A 14,865-nucleotide genomic window follows, 5' to 3' on the forward strand; every position below is an offset into this window, starting at 1 on the left:
AGGTGCACGGAGAGCAGGCAGACATATTTCCTGCCCTCGCGTCCCGTCTTCAGTCCGTCGACTCGGACGAAAAGACCACGCGCACTGGAAGTTCACTTCGAAGCCCTTTCGTGAGGTCAGAGCATTTCCCTCTCTTCGATAAACGAGCGGACAACGCTCGGGAAGGACGCCAGCGAGGATAATTGCGAGCAGACCTGCACTCCTTTTTCCGCGAGAAGCCGCTGCTGGCCAGCAGGGAACTCGTGCAACGACAGCAACATTTTGCATTGAAGAGACGGAGTGTGGCGCCTACGAGGGCGGCTCGCCACTGCTGTTCCATAAAGCGAATTCCCGCAGCGGCGTTACGTGCACGATCGGTTCCGATGTGGCAGCAGATATATGCCGACGCACCGGGACAGCGTCGTTCCGCCGGTCGACTGCAGTTGCGCGCAGCGCCATACCTGAAGGTGCGATTCCTGCCGCCGAGCGCCCGTCCCCACACCTCGCCATCAGCAGGGCGAGCTGCGTTGCAGAGACCGGGATTGGCTTCGCCGATAGTCGGCAGCTACAAGTCCAGACTTTCCTGTGGAGCCACAAATGTTCTCCAAGAAAGAGCACTCATGGTTCTTACAATTTTTCGCGGAAATACCAAATCTTCGTGAATGACGCCACTATGACTTTTTTAATACCATAGATCGGATATGGGTAGCTCATGTCCGTGTATTTGTAACACAAAGCTGATTTCGTTGTGTGTTGTTTGTGTCATTTTTTTTTTTGTAAATATGTGCAGATTCTTGAGCAACCTCGACTGCAAGAATGTCACCTTATGTGCGTGTTTTCGAACTCTCTTGTGTTGCGGAGCTATGTATCTCTGAGGGTTCTTTTACTATTCTGCCTGAACGTCGCAAATGTTTGTGATATTTGACTTTTTCAATGTTTTCGTGTTTTTAGTTTCCCTTAGCCTGCGAAGAGGAGCACCGGCACCATTGAAGGCGCTGACGTCTCGTTCAGTTACATAATAATAAAAAGTCTATTAATGATGCCGAGCGCTTAATGGAACGACGGGTACAAAATATGCAATCTTGTAACAAAATTTCAGCGAAAACAAAGCAACAATGACTGCCGCACTCTTGCTACAGTTGTTCCTCAAAAACACAGGCTATTCTACAGGATTCACTTCATGTATATCTGTATCCCTTACCCCAAGACAGATACTCTCCCGGCTTCTAGCATATGCACAGCTCCTTCGCTTTAAAGAGACATGCATGGGACAAATGCGACTTCAAATCCCGGACGTTTCGTTTAAATAAGATGCCCGTTGACACACGTTCGTAGGTGGCATTCACAACGCCTGATCGCACATTGTCAAGTCTCTACAAGATAAGGGGAAAATAAAGAATCATATGTCCGCTTATAGTGACTTTGCCTATAGTGGCTACTGAACTACACTGCAGGCACATCGCTCCTTGGGATGAGTCATTCACGAGAGGAAATGAAGAAGATCACCGCCTGCAGTGCAGTGCACCACAAGAGTGAGCAGATCGCCCACTTGGCCACGCTTTTTAATACACACAATTCGTTCACATCTTAAGCTGATCGACCTAGGCAGTGTACAAATTGTGCTACATGTGCGCGAAGCGGCGATCAGCGCACGGAGCCAATTTTTGCGCGTTGCAGTGATTTTGAGGCTTGTTCTCAGTAAAACATGCACTTTAATTCACGAAGTGCAAAGCGTACAATGTACCATACGCAAATAGCGCCTGCACCGATGACTTGTCTTCAGAAATAAGTCACGAGCGAAAGGAGACACACTGCGCGTCGCTCCGCAGCCTAGCGCGAACGTGCTGCCACGGAGTGCGCGCTCGTCGACTCGGCAGCGCTGCACGCATTTCTTGTCGGCCTGCCACAGAAGAAGGCGAGGGGGCGGAGACGCCCGCGTGATCGACCCTGGCAAAAGGTGCAGCCGACCTCTGACCTGGCCGCGGGTCCCACGTAGCCATTCCAGGAATGCATGAATCGCTCGCAGGTGACGCGGGCGCCTTCATTAATTCTGAGCCGCTGTGGAAGGCGAAAAAGAAACAAGGAGCCGCACGACTGGCCCCTCTCTTGTTTGAGTGTGTACAACCTTCTGCTCGGCTGCATTTCTTGCACGGTATACCACAGGGAAGGCGCACGCATCCCCCCCCGCACGGACAGTTTCTTATCCCCCTCGTTTCGCTGTTTGCTTCGCAAGCTGCGAGCACGGTCTTTTCTCTTGTTGCTCCACGTGTTGTTGCACGTTGGGGCTCGTTTGGACTCGAAGCGACGGCGGCGGAATGCTTTCGATGCCGGCACGGTGCTCGAGTTGAAGGGCAACGAATGATGTAGCCGGGGGATTCGGCAGCGGCAGCTCGCTGGCGTGCAACCACCACTGCGCTCGTCGTCTCTTTCTCTGTTCAGAATCGGACTTTATTCTTCCAAAACTTGGGAGATACGCCGCACAAGATGCTACAGTCAGTATCGAACTTGGGGCCCGCGGTCACGTGGCGCATGCGTACGAGTGCCGTCCAACGGCAGTCCTGTCGCGCGGGCATGCACACCTGCGATGTCCGAAGCTATGCGATCAACGGGCTCCCCTTCCAACCGCGTCGCGGGACAACATCGACGAAGAGCGAGCGCAGTAGCCATGACCAACGGAGCATCCACCGTGGTTCGCGCCGCACGTTGACGAAGAACATCTCACGTGCAGGGTATCGAGGCGCACAGGGCCAGAGTAATGCCTTCACCCACCGAGCTTTTTCAGCAGTTTTCACAAACTTAACGAATAAGACGAAACTTAATTTCCGCAGTTTAGTCATTCTGCCTATATCAGAGAAGTCGATGAAAACTAGCTGATTTTCAGGAAAAAACTTGTATAACTTACCGAGAAATACGTTCCACTCTTCCGCATCCACGGTGACGCTGGTCAACCGAGGCGTAATCATTCTTTGAGGAAGCTGTCAAATAAAAAGAAAGCGTATCTTAGGATCTGCCAAACTGATCCACTCTATTTCCAAGTGGGATAAGTATTTCAAAATATTTCATGAAGATAACAGTATTGTTAAGGTGACCAAAAGGATTCTTTTTCCATCAGGACTCGCTCAGCATTCATGTCAACCCTGAGAAATTCTAGCGTCTCCTAACACGGAAAAATTATGCTTCAGACACTATATCCCTATATAACCCTGACAGTTCTTTCTGAACTTCACTCTGCGGTTATGAATTCACACTTCTCATCTATCTTCGCTCGTGAAATCACTTATGATTTTTCCGTTCGCCCAATCCCAAACTATTATGCAATACTTCCCATTACCATTGCTGCCGAGGGCATAGCCTAATTAAATGATGACCGTAAACTTTCAAGTGCTACTGACCAGATAAGATGACCGCTAAGACAATGAGGAGAAAAAGCTAATAAACTTCAGATACTTGCAAATTATTTTCTCGCAGTCAGTTGCAAGCAGTTTCCTTCCTAGTGAATGGAAAATAAGTAAGGTTGTACCAGCCTTCAAGTCTGGTGCCCGCACGGACCCTTCGAATTACCACCCAATCTCGTTAACCTGTATCACCTGTAAGCTCTTGCAGCTTATAATTTATACTCACACGTCGCATCCCAACTTGACAATAATTTCTTCTCCTTTAGTAACCAGCACGGATTCCCTCTAACCCGCCAACCTTGCCACATGTATGTACAACGAATATGTTGCCATGTCGCTGCCTGTTGTTCACGCGGAAATGGGACAGGTCAAGCTGCCGTTATGCAGCTTTCATCCTGCCATCCCCATCGCTTGTATACATCAGGGTATTTATGCGGTAAATAAAGTTCAAATTTCCAATTTCAATTTGAAACACAACTTTTCGAGCTTACTACTAAATTAAATCTATACCTAGATTTTCTTTTACAAATTGCCGTAATATATCTGGGCTTTTCGAAAGCATTCGACCGAGTTTCTCACCAAAGACTGCTGACTAAACTTTCATGGCTTCGCACTGACCCTATTATCTTATCCAGAATTTCCTGGATAGGAAGGTAGGGGGCTCTGTCAGGGGATGATTTCTTAGAGATAACAATGGAAGAGCTTCAGCACGTTGTTCGGCTGCTCCCTGGCACAGCTACGGGTCCAGGTGGCATTACATCAGGCATGTTGAAAATATTGCTGGACCTCTCCCCGCAAGACCTCTGCAGTATAGTTAATTACTCTCTCGTGAACGCATAGATGCCCCTTGACTGGAAACTCGCAAAAATAATCCCCCTGCTTAAAAATCAAGGAGCTGGAATGAATATAGATAATATAAGGCCAATCACACCAACTTCGAATTTTGTGAAATTAATAGAAAGGTTATTGCACATTCGTATCATGAAATTTTTGAGTGATAATTCATTATTAAGCCCATGTCAGATTGGATTTAAACCTGTATGCTCGATATGGTGCGAACATGTCCCTTTAGAGGGACGCATAAAGCTTGCTGGACTCAGACAGCAGCTTTAGTAACGTTCGATTTAGCTAACGCATACGGTAATGTGTAGAGCATGTCATGCTCCCTAACTTTTTAGATAGTTTTACTCGGTGCATTATAAATTGGATATATGAATCTTAAAAAGATAGGAAATTTTATTGTTTTCAACGTGGCTTGTTGACGCAGAAATATTATCAATCAAGAGGATTTCCTACGGATATGTCCTTTCTCCTATTTTGTTTAACGTTTAATTAAATTGAATTCCATTGTGTGATGCCGTACAAGTATATGTCTCTGCAGACGACATAGCATCTTTTGCGTCTGCGAGTGATATTCACTCATTACAAAGAACACTGTAGGCATACTTAAGAACGTTTGAAGCTTGGTTTGCAGATATTCGAATGTCGCTTAATGTCAGCAAAAGTTCATTGATTATGTTTCCATTGAATGTACCGGTTAATATCTCTCTCCGACACCGCCAGGAATTAATTGCGCAAGTTGACTTTATCAAATGTCTACGTGTAATATGCGACGCAGAACTGAGCTGGCGAAATCACATTGGTCGTGTTAAATCTAGAGCAGCAAGCGCTGTTGACATAAGCAAACTTGGCTGACATCACTGTGAGCTACGCACGTAAATTCCAATAATGATTTGTCGCATGTACGATAGTGGAACGTTGGTGCGTGCTATTCTCTGCAGGGCCAGCATACAAAATTAACCCCCTGGTTCTTCTAGAGCGGGAGGCTCTCCGGAATTGTCTTGGTTGACCAAAATTTGTAGCTAACCACTTTTTATATCAACAAGCACGACCGCCTGCTCTTCCCTGCCGATTCTTCCTTCTAACAGTAAGGGTGTATTTAAACATTTACGGATCTTCTTTGAGACGATGACAATTTGTATTTATTTGCGAAATGAGGGCATTTTTCGATGAGCATTGGTCCCTCTTACATAGACCTCAGTTTTGTTTGTACAAGCTGAGCTAAATCCACTAAACGTTAATATCCAAGAGATCATTTGTATAGACAAGCCCTTGCCTAATATAAAGATTGAATTTGATGATATATTTCCATCAAATGCCAAACTCCTGCCCACTACATATTTAAATGGCATGCTACAAGATCATTTGACGCAATTGGGAATAGATCATGGCATCGCGACTGATGCGTCAATGAGTGAGGTGAAAGCGGGTGTGGGTATTTTCTCCGAGTCCCTATCCTGGTCATATGCATTATGCCTTCCGGATTTCACACCCACATTTCTGGCTGAACTGTCAGCCATTATCTTAGCTCTTCGAAAACTTCCTTCAAATTATTCGACGGCAGTTACAGTCACTGATTGACTGTCAGTACGCACGCCATTCACTTCATCTTGAGACTGTAGTGAATACATTTAAAAAATTACTCCCCTCAAACTTAAGCCTGGTGCGGTTGGTATGGGTTCCAGGCCATCGTGGTATATCCTTAAATGAAATGGCAGGCACACTTGCGCGGATGTCTCTGGATGGACCAGCTGTGTTCGTTACGACTACTTCGGCTTGTGTCACTGCGGCTAGGTTTAATAAATCTGCTCTTTTCCAAGATTCTACAAAACTGAAAATGCAAACGTCGTTATTTAATCATTTGTACGTTTCATGGGACGATAAATGGTGACCCACACGTCAATTAGAAATCGCCATAACAAAATTACGATGCCGCATCCCCCCATTAAATTTTTACCTGTGCAGGTCTGGTCTGGCACCGTCCCCTCTGTGTCCTACCTGCCAGGAACATGAAAGCATTGATCACATTCTATAGCATGCCGTCAATTTAAAAATCAGAGGAAGAAATTGGAATTTTCATTCCGAAAATTGGGTATTTAGTTAAGATAGCCTTTTCTTCGGGGCTTCTTCATTGGGTTTTAGCCCCTGGAACATCTGCGTGGCCGTTTCCGACCATCTTTGCGACACAAGAAGGCTACCATGTTAATTCTCGAAATCAATAATTGGATAGATCATTAAATCGCTGATTGTGTGTTCGAAATTATTCTAATACCACCAAGAAAAAACATAAAATTTGCTGCTTATATACAATTACAATGTTATTTCTGTATTTGCCACGTAAATCTACTTCTTAATTGACGTGAACGTTATACCTCACCCTAATTTACTTTTCCTTTTAGGTGTTCCTCTCTCCGCTTCCCTTTAACCTTTAACCGCCGGCTTCTTGGCCAGTATATCCGTAGTGGGTGCGCGACAAATGAGGAGCAAGCAAGCAAGAACGGCGTTGAGACATCGACAGGCATTGTGCTTCCCGTGCATTCCCGCTGCAGCATCGAGTACGAGAGGGGATCGGCCACATTTTAACTGATTGTAGCGCTTTGTTCCTTCTATAGGCTGTTTGTTTTTCCTTTCCAGGGACCGTGAATGCCGGTCTCCGGTCCTGGCCAAGGCTCACCCTGGTCAGCTAGTCGTCCCACTGAGTCGGTGCCTGCGGAGTGTTTCCTTCGGAACGGAGTGAATACCTTGCCGTGGCGCTCGTTCCAACAGGTGGTGGATCCATTCGGGTGACTGAACCGGAAAGTTTCCAGGAGGAGCTGCGCGTTATAACGGAACATATTACAGTTACATCTTGGAGGTGAGGCGTTTTGATAAGACTGGCATTCTGTGTAAGTCGTCTAATGTTAAGTGAATCAATGATTTACTTAACTGCACGAGTTTCACTAGCATCGCGGTCGGTGCTTTCGTGCCACCTCACCTCGCATGCGTGAAGGGCATTGTTCGTTGGGTACCCACCGATATCACTCCTGAGGCTTTCTTGAAGATGCTCTATCCTGCGGGTGTTGTTTCTGTCTACAAATGCAATAGGTCAGTGGGTGATAACCGAGCTCCAAGTGAGAGTGTCACTGTATCGTTCATCGGTTTAACGCACCCGTCTGAGGTGAAAGCATGGCCATATTTAGTCCGCGTAGACACGTTGACACCTAGACCATTGCAGTGCCGAAACTGCTGGATATATGGACACAGTGCGGATGCCTGCAGATATTCCGCTAGATGCTGCAAATGTGGCGGCTCTCACTCCGTATCAGCCTTCGACGTAGATACACCGAGGCGTTGCTTGTGCGAAGGACCACACAGTGCTACGGATAATAACTGTCTTGTGCGAGGCCGTGAGATTGCGGAGAAACGCCATTGTTCCCGTGCGGAAGCAATAGCAGAAACTAAAGAGCGTGATATGTCGCTCACGCAGCCGCTGCATCCCGTCAGTCCGCATCTCTAGATGCCACAGTTTCGGCCGCAGTAGCTGCAGCTATTGACAAAACAATGCCGATACTTATGGATTGTCTCCTCAAAATGTTTGCCCGAAGGCATTACCGAGAGCTAACTGCCAAATTCAACAGCCTGCTACAATCGCACTATTCTGCTGCTACCCCCCTTTAACTAGTATTTCTGCTCAACATTCAAAAGAAACAAACTTTGATAGTTCGACAGAAATTGAGTATGATACTTCCGTGTGTTCTCCGCTATCTGCGACTGCAGATCCCAGCCACTCATTTGTACACATGAGCCTTGGTTGGAACCATTAACAATAGACTCAAGAATTCTCCACTGTCTCCAACTGATTCTCCTAAATCTAAGCTGAAAAAGGAAAAAAATAGAGTAAATACTACGAGCAGGATGCGTTGCGTGCTGCCGCAGAAGCATCGATACTAGGGTCACCATTGCATCAGTAAAAGTTCTTCAATGGAATTGTCGCTCTATCTCCACTGGTTACTTCCTTTATCTAGTTCATAACCTAATTCAAAATGTTATTCTACTTCAAGAATCATGGCTTTCATCACATCAACGATTTACTCTTAATAATTTTCGAACATTTCGTTTAGATCGCCCTGGTAGAGGCGGAGGGCTGTTAGTATTAGTTTCATCAAAAATGGGTCATAAGGTAACTGTTTCTTTTGAGCATGTGTGTTCCGACTGCGAATGTTTAGGATTAGATTTTTTACTGCCTGGTTGCACAGCGTTTACAGTGGTTAATGCGTACTTCCCGAACGGAGTTAAGTGCACTGATCACCTGGACTCCCTGTACCAAACTTGTTCAAATGTAATGCTCCTGGCAGGGGATTTTAATTCTCACTACACTTCTTGGAGAATGAGAACGGATGCTTGTGGGAAAATATTGTGGAATTGGGTGAATGGTAACAATTTTCAATGTCACAATTCAGGTCGAATTACTTTTCTACGTGGGCGAACCTCATATGCATTAGACCTTACTTTCTCGTGTGCTCAGATGTCTATTTCATCGTGGGATACCTGGAACAAGTAGCGATAATTTACCCATTATATTTGATATTATGCTTTCAAGTCAAGCTCGTATTGTACGGCAAAGACGGCTCGTTAATTGCAAAACTTATAAGTCAGCGATAAGTTCAGGGGTATCATCGTTGACCAGTTGTGATGATCAGCGGAGGGCTTACAAGGTGTATCACTTTTAAATTCTGCGACTCAGCCCGCTGAGTTTACGGCTTTGTCTGGCAGCTAGCCGTCAAACTCATTTTGGTGGAATGAAGCATGTACACGGGCATACATGCTAAGGAAAACAGCATGGAGAAGTCTATCATTCAGCGAAAAATTGGATTGACTATAAACTTTGCAGCTCTGTTTAAAAGAACTGCGGCAATAGCAAAAGATGAACAAAAAAAAAAAAGGAACTGTATTCATCTTTGTGAAAACCAGAAAGAAGATCGGCACTTTTTAGGTTTTTACGGAGCAAAAAATCTCTCCAACAGTCCGTATGGTCACATCCCGCTGTTCTATCAGCCAAAGAAGCGGCGGATTCGCTAGATGATATTGCAAAAGGGCTTGAAGCACGCTTTTCTTCGCAATGTCCTAGACCTAGGAGTTTGAATAGTACGACATATCAATTTGTCGAAGTAACCATGACGGAATTATCCGACGTCATTTTAACTTCACATCAATCGGCTCCTGGACCAGACCGTATCACAACAACTACGATTAAACTGTTAACTCTTTCGCTAACGAGTTTTTGAATATAGTCAACTCTTCACTTCAACATACATGGATCCCGGACTGTTGGAAAATTTGTTGGAGGATTGTTGCGCTGGTTCATTAATAGAAACACAGGGATGCGAAGAGCTACGCTGCTGCTGATTTATAAGCTTTACGTGCGCCCCGCTCTCGAATTCGGCGGTGTTATTTTTTCAGGATGTGCAGCATACAGGCTGAGACCTTCAACACAAACAGAAAGACAAGCGCTACGTCTTGTGCTGCCACGTTTTCTGGCTAACGACGGGCTCTAGCTTGTCTGGAAGGCTCGAACTCCTGAGTCCAGATTTAAGCAACTTACTGTCCTGCACTTTTCTGAGGCTATGCGATGCACCCCTCTTCATATTGCAATTCATCTTGATCAATTCTCCCTATTCATTTTTCAGAACACATTGGCGGCGTTATCTACCATCACAAGTTGTTTTTGTTCACATGCTGTTATCAAAACTTCATGTTCCGCTACCACGCCTGATTTTTCAAAAACTAATTCGTTAAAGCTGAAACTGATTTTTGATGACATTATTCCAAAACACGCAAAAATTATTCCAGCGCGCATACTTGAAGGTCTTTCAAGATTATCTTCGTAAATTTTCGTCTCACTTCGTTACTTCTACCGATGCAACAAAAAATTAGAGAAGACCGGAATTGGCATCTTCTCAAATCAGCTCAACTGGTCTTTTGCTCTCCATCTCGCTGATTGTACCCCAATATATCTTGCAGAATTTCTGGCAATTATTCTAACTATGAGAAAATTGGGTCCGCAGAATTCTGAAGTAATAATTGTTACTGATGCACTTTCGGTTTGTATTCATTTGACTTCTAATAATCGGTCACACCTTCTGAATATATTTTCGACGCTTGCCCAGAACAATTTGACTCAAGTCCGCTTTCTCTCGGTCCCCAGTCATAGTGAAATCTTTTTAAATGAATCAGTTGACTCGTTCGCATTTTCGCCGCTAAATGGCACACTCTTAAATATCCTTCCCGATTTTGCTTCTATAACAGGAGCTATATTCAAACGTCTTTTATTTTTAAATTGTAGGGATTCATTCCTACTTCCCGCATATTACTTTCGACACCAAAATTTCCGATGGAACACGAGCAAATGTCTTTCACGACAATGTGAGGTGACCTTAACAAGCTTCCGTTGTAGAATTTCTCACCTAAAGGTTTACCTTCATAGATTTGGTTTATCCATAACTAACCTCTGCTCTTTTCCCAATGAACCAGAAAGTATGGAGCATTTCTTTCCTTCTTGCCGCCGCTTCTCCTCCTCCACGGAATGTTCCTCTTATTTCCAACCAGTAAACTGGGTTTATCGCTTACTACACCAAACACCTTGTGCTTTCGCGCCTGTAAATTAGGCACAAGCCAAGGATCAATGATTACTGTTATACACAAGTTCATTGAAGCGTCAGGAAGTTTCGCTGCTAAGGTGCCGGCTGTGGGGCGCTTTACTTCATTTTCCTTTTATCCTAAATTCATTTATAGGCCCTCAAGAAATTTCTATTTTCATTTAGTTTTCTAATGCTTCGTATTGAATTTATGCATTTACCCCCTTTTGATATTTTATTAGATACATTTTTCAAACAACCCAGTGTGGCCAATCACCCCTGTGGGTGCAAGCCATGTTTTGAGGCAACAACAACAATAACATCTCTAGCCTTTCTTGTGGAATTATACGTGTACCTCTGAGACGTTGCTTCTTTATCCCTCGGCGATGGACTACGTAGGACGCCTACTATATTCGGCGACGGTGGCCGCGTCAAGAAAGCGGACGGGCCCTCGCAGCCATTCTGACAGCGAGGACACCCGTATCCACCAACTGAGCACGACTTCGAACTTGTTGTGAGCCGTAAGGCGAAGAGACGTAACACCAGGACCTCTTCGTCCTCGAGCACGTTGAATGAAAGACCACAGCGGAGGCCTGTGACCAACAATATCCTTTTCGCTCCTGCTCTGCCCGACGGGAACATGAAACGTTTTAATTACTTCTCAATAACCCTAAGGGCCCTCTAGAGAGGGTATTACACAGGGTAAAGGTCACATCCGTGAGGAAAAGAACAGCGCGTAAATGTCAATATAACACAAAAACAAAATTGGGATAAAATAATTACAGTGCATCAGCGTAAAAACAGGGAAGAAACGAAATAAAAATAGTTATCAGTACCGAAACTTTAAATGATTTGCACAAACTATGACAATGTCACGGAGACTTTGGTTATCGGCACATGAAAAAAAGAAAAGTTTACAAATCAGAGTGAAACATTACACATTCGGTATGCGTGTTACTGCGCAAAGAGTCTGCAAATTTCGAGGCACTCGTTTCCGTGACAACGTGCCCCCCCCCCCCCCCCCCCCCGCCCCGCTCCGATGGCAGATTATTCCACTCTATCGCGGTGTGAGCTATAAATGACGGACCAAATGCGAGGGAACGACATCATGCTTTTGACTTTGCAAGAGTGATCACGACGCGGAAAAATGGCTGAACGTTCACACATGAACTCGTTACGAAGAGATACGTGATAGTCAAGCTTATGGAATAGTGTTAAACGAGATATATTACGACGAAGGGTAAGGCTTCAAGCTCGGCGCGATTTTTCAATGGTGTTGCACTGGTTTGTCGTGAACAACCTGAAAAGATGAAGCGTACAGCACGGTTCTGCAGGGCTTCTAAGTCAGTTATCAGGTATGTCTGATGGGGATCCCATATGGCTGAAGCGTACTCAATTTTAGGGGGTATTAGCGTTGTGTGTGCCAATTTGCGTAAGTGTACGGGAGCACGTTTGAGGTTATGTTTAAGGAAACCAAGCGAACGGTTTGCAGATGCGAGAATAGGATTAATGTGATTATTCCACGTCAAGTTAGGGGTTAAGTATACGCCAAGATATTTGTAGCTGGAAGCTTGTTCCACAAGGCTGTCGTTTAAGATGCAAGATGTTGAAGTACGGGGTGCCTCATTAGTAAAAAAAAACATGAATTTAGTTTTGGCAATATTTAGAGGCATTAGCCAGGTTGAACACCAATCGTTTATGGTGTTTAGGTCTGATTGAAGGATGTCATGATCACAGAGTGAATATTACGATATATGACGCAGTCAGCAAATAGTCTGATATTGGATTTGATGCCGTCAGGTACATCATTAATATAAATTAGGAAAAGTAAAGGCCCAAGCACACTTCCCTGTGGTACACCAGATGTTACGGGGCTAAAGATGAGTTGTGATTGTTAACCGATGTAAATTGCATCCTGTTAGAAAGAAAGTCTTTATCCATGTGACAACAGTAGAGTCGATGTTCAGCTGTGTAAGCTTGTGAATAAGACGACGATGAGGGACACGGTCACATGTTTTCGAAAAATCTAGGAATACGGCATCTACGTGAATTCCAGTGTCTATTGATGAATGTATGTCGTGAATGAAGCCAGCGAGCTGAGTGTCACATGAAAAGCCTCTGCGGAAAGCTTGCTGTTGCTTAAGTATGAGGTCATGTTCTTCAAGGTAGCTAATGACCTGGGAATGTATAATATCTTCGACTAATTTACATACGTTACTTGTTAAAGAAATGGGTCGATAGTTAAGAGGTGAAGAACGATCCCCAGACTTGAATGGCACTGCTTTAGCCACCTTCCAGTCGTGGGGGATAACGCCTATTCATAGTGATTGTGAAAATAAGGCGGACGGTATTGGGAAGATGCTTGAGGCTATATTTTTTAGAATTGTTTTATTTAAGCCAGTATGGTCAGCGGAAGATGAAATCTTAAGATTAATAAGGAGAGAATAAATTCCAGAATCGGTCATTATTATTTCCGGCATAACCGAATCAGTGCGAGTCATGGTGGCTAATGGTTTTAAACATTCACGCGTGAATACCGATAAGAATGTTTCGTTCAGTAGTTGAGAACAATCAGTCTCAGTTATCGCTGTGCCGTCATGATCAGTAAGGACGATGTCGGGATTATGCTTGGGATTTATGACACGCCAAAAGCGCCGAGGGTTAGTTGTTAACATCGATGACAGGTCCCGTTTATGGAATTGCCTGCGCGTGGCTTTGAGTAAACTTTGGTATTCTTTGTCACATGCTTTATACCGACGCCAGGATTCAGATGATTTATTTTTGTCAGCTTGCTTGAATAATCTTTTTTTTCCTGTTATTTAGGCGCCGAAGGTTCTGCGAAAACCAAGGAGCAGTGTTATCGCATTTTATGGAAATCCTATCACATTACTGAGTGCGTTTTTAAGTGGTAACCAGTCTTCTCGTACTGTCCGCGACAAGTAACCTCTCAGAAAGTCGACATAAAAAAGCGATAGTTCATTGTTAATACGATCAAAGTTAGCTCTTTTGTAACACCTCATCTGCTTGCTGATAATTTGCCTTTTGATAGGTGAAGAAACGAAGCGACCAGTTAAAAGATCGTGATCGGACAGACCAGTAATGTGAGTTATTTCAGGGCATATATCCGGATTGTTAGTTAGGATCAAATCAAAAATATTAGAAGAGTGCGTGAACATAGTGCCGGGCTTGAAATTAACTGGCTTAGGCTGAAATCGAGACAACACTGGAGGAACGCATGGGACTCTGACTGTGTGCTACAGGTTGATAGTGTGCATCATGCTATGTCTGGGAAATTAAAATCACCCAAAATGATTACATTAGAATGTGGAAAACGATGGGTAAGTTCGATAAAGATGCGATGAAATTCGGCTGTGAACCCATGAGTGAGGTCCGGTGGCGAATAAAAGACACCAACAATTACGTTCAGCGCAATATCTTGGCTGGATAGCTGGCGAGAATCCATAATTACTTTGTTTAGCGCAAAACAACGGACAAGAAGAGGTAAGAAGAGGCCCAAGAAGAGGCCTTGCGCGAGAAGAGGCCTGAAGTTGTGCCGTATTGACATAGTGTGGCTCACAATCTAAAGAATGTCGCCACTAGATACCAAATCCCAGTATTGTTTTCTACTCCTCAGAAACTGTCAGTGTTGTGCAGCCATATTTCAAAAACAAGTAAAAAAACCAGATTGTGAAAAGAACCACGCGAAGGATGTAGATTGCAGCGTCGGTGCGGTATATGAGATTCCGTCGTCATGTGGCAAAGTTCATGTAGTGCAGTCAGGTGTTAACGAGCGCCTTAGAGAACACGAGCGATCCATACTGACAAGCACAGGTTGCCATTTAGCCCAACATCGTAAAATATGCAATTGCAAAGCTATGTTTCATGATACTACGATCTTGAAAAAGAGCCGTGATACCACCGCCCGAGAATTATCGGAAGCTTTTTTCGTACAGTCAGTGGGTTCGCAGTGCATTAGTGTGCCTTCTTTAACCTTGTACGGCGCTGAATATGTTTTTTTGGATTCTGTCACATGAGTG

General features: G+C 44.5%; 1 long non-coding RNA gene across 1 annotated transcript in view; it reads right to left on the reverse strand.

Moving 5' to 3' along the window:
* Window positions 1–7,023, reverse strand: part of LOC129382219 (uncharacterized) — a 78,681-nt gene extending 71,658 nt beyond the window's left edge. The window contains exons 1-2 of the long non-coding RNA XR_008610313.2: window positions 6,889–7,023; window positions 2,882–2,954 (exon numbers count right to left, since the gene is read on the reverse strand). This is a non-coding gene — a long non-coding RNA (uncharacterized lncRNA). The remainder of the gene's footprint in view (window positions 1–2,881; window positions 2,955–6,888) is intronic.
* Window positions 7,024–14,865: the final 7,842 nt, after the last annotated feature.

The sequence above is a fragment of the Dermacentor andersoni genome, chromosome 6 (genome assembly GCF_023375885.2).
Source record: "Dermacentor andersoni chromosome 6, qqDerAnde1_hic_scaffold, whole genome shotgun sequence".
Classification (NCBI taxonomy): Eukaryota; Metazoa; Arthropoda; class Arachnida; order Ixodida; family Ixodidae; genus Dermacentor; species Dermacentor andersoni.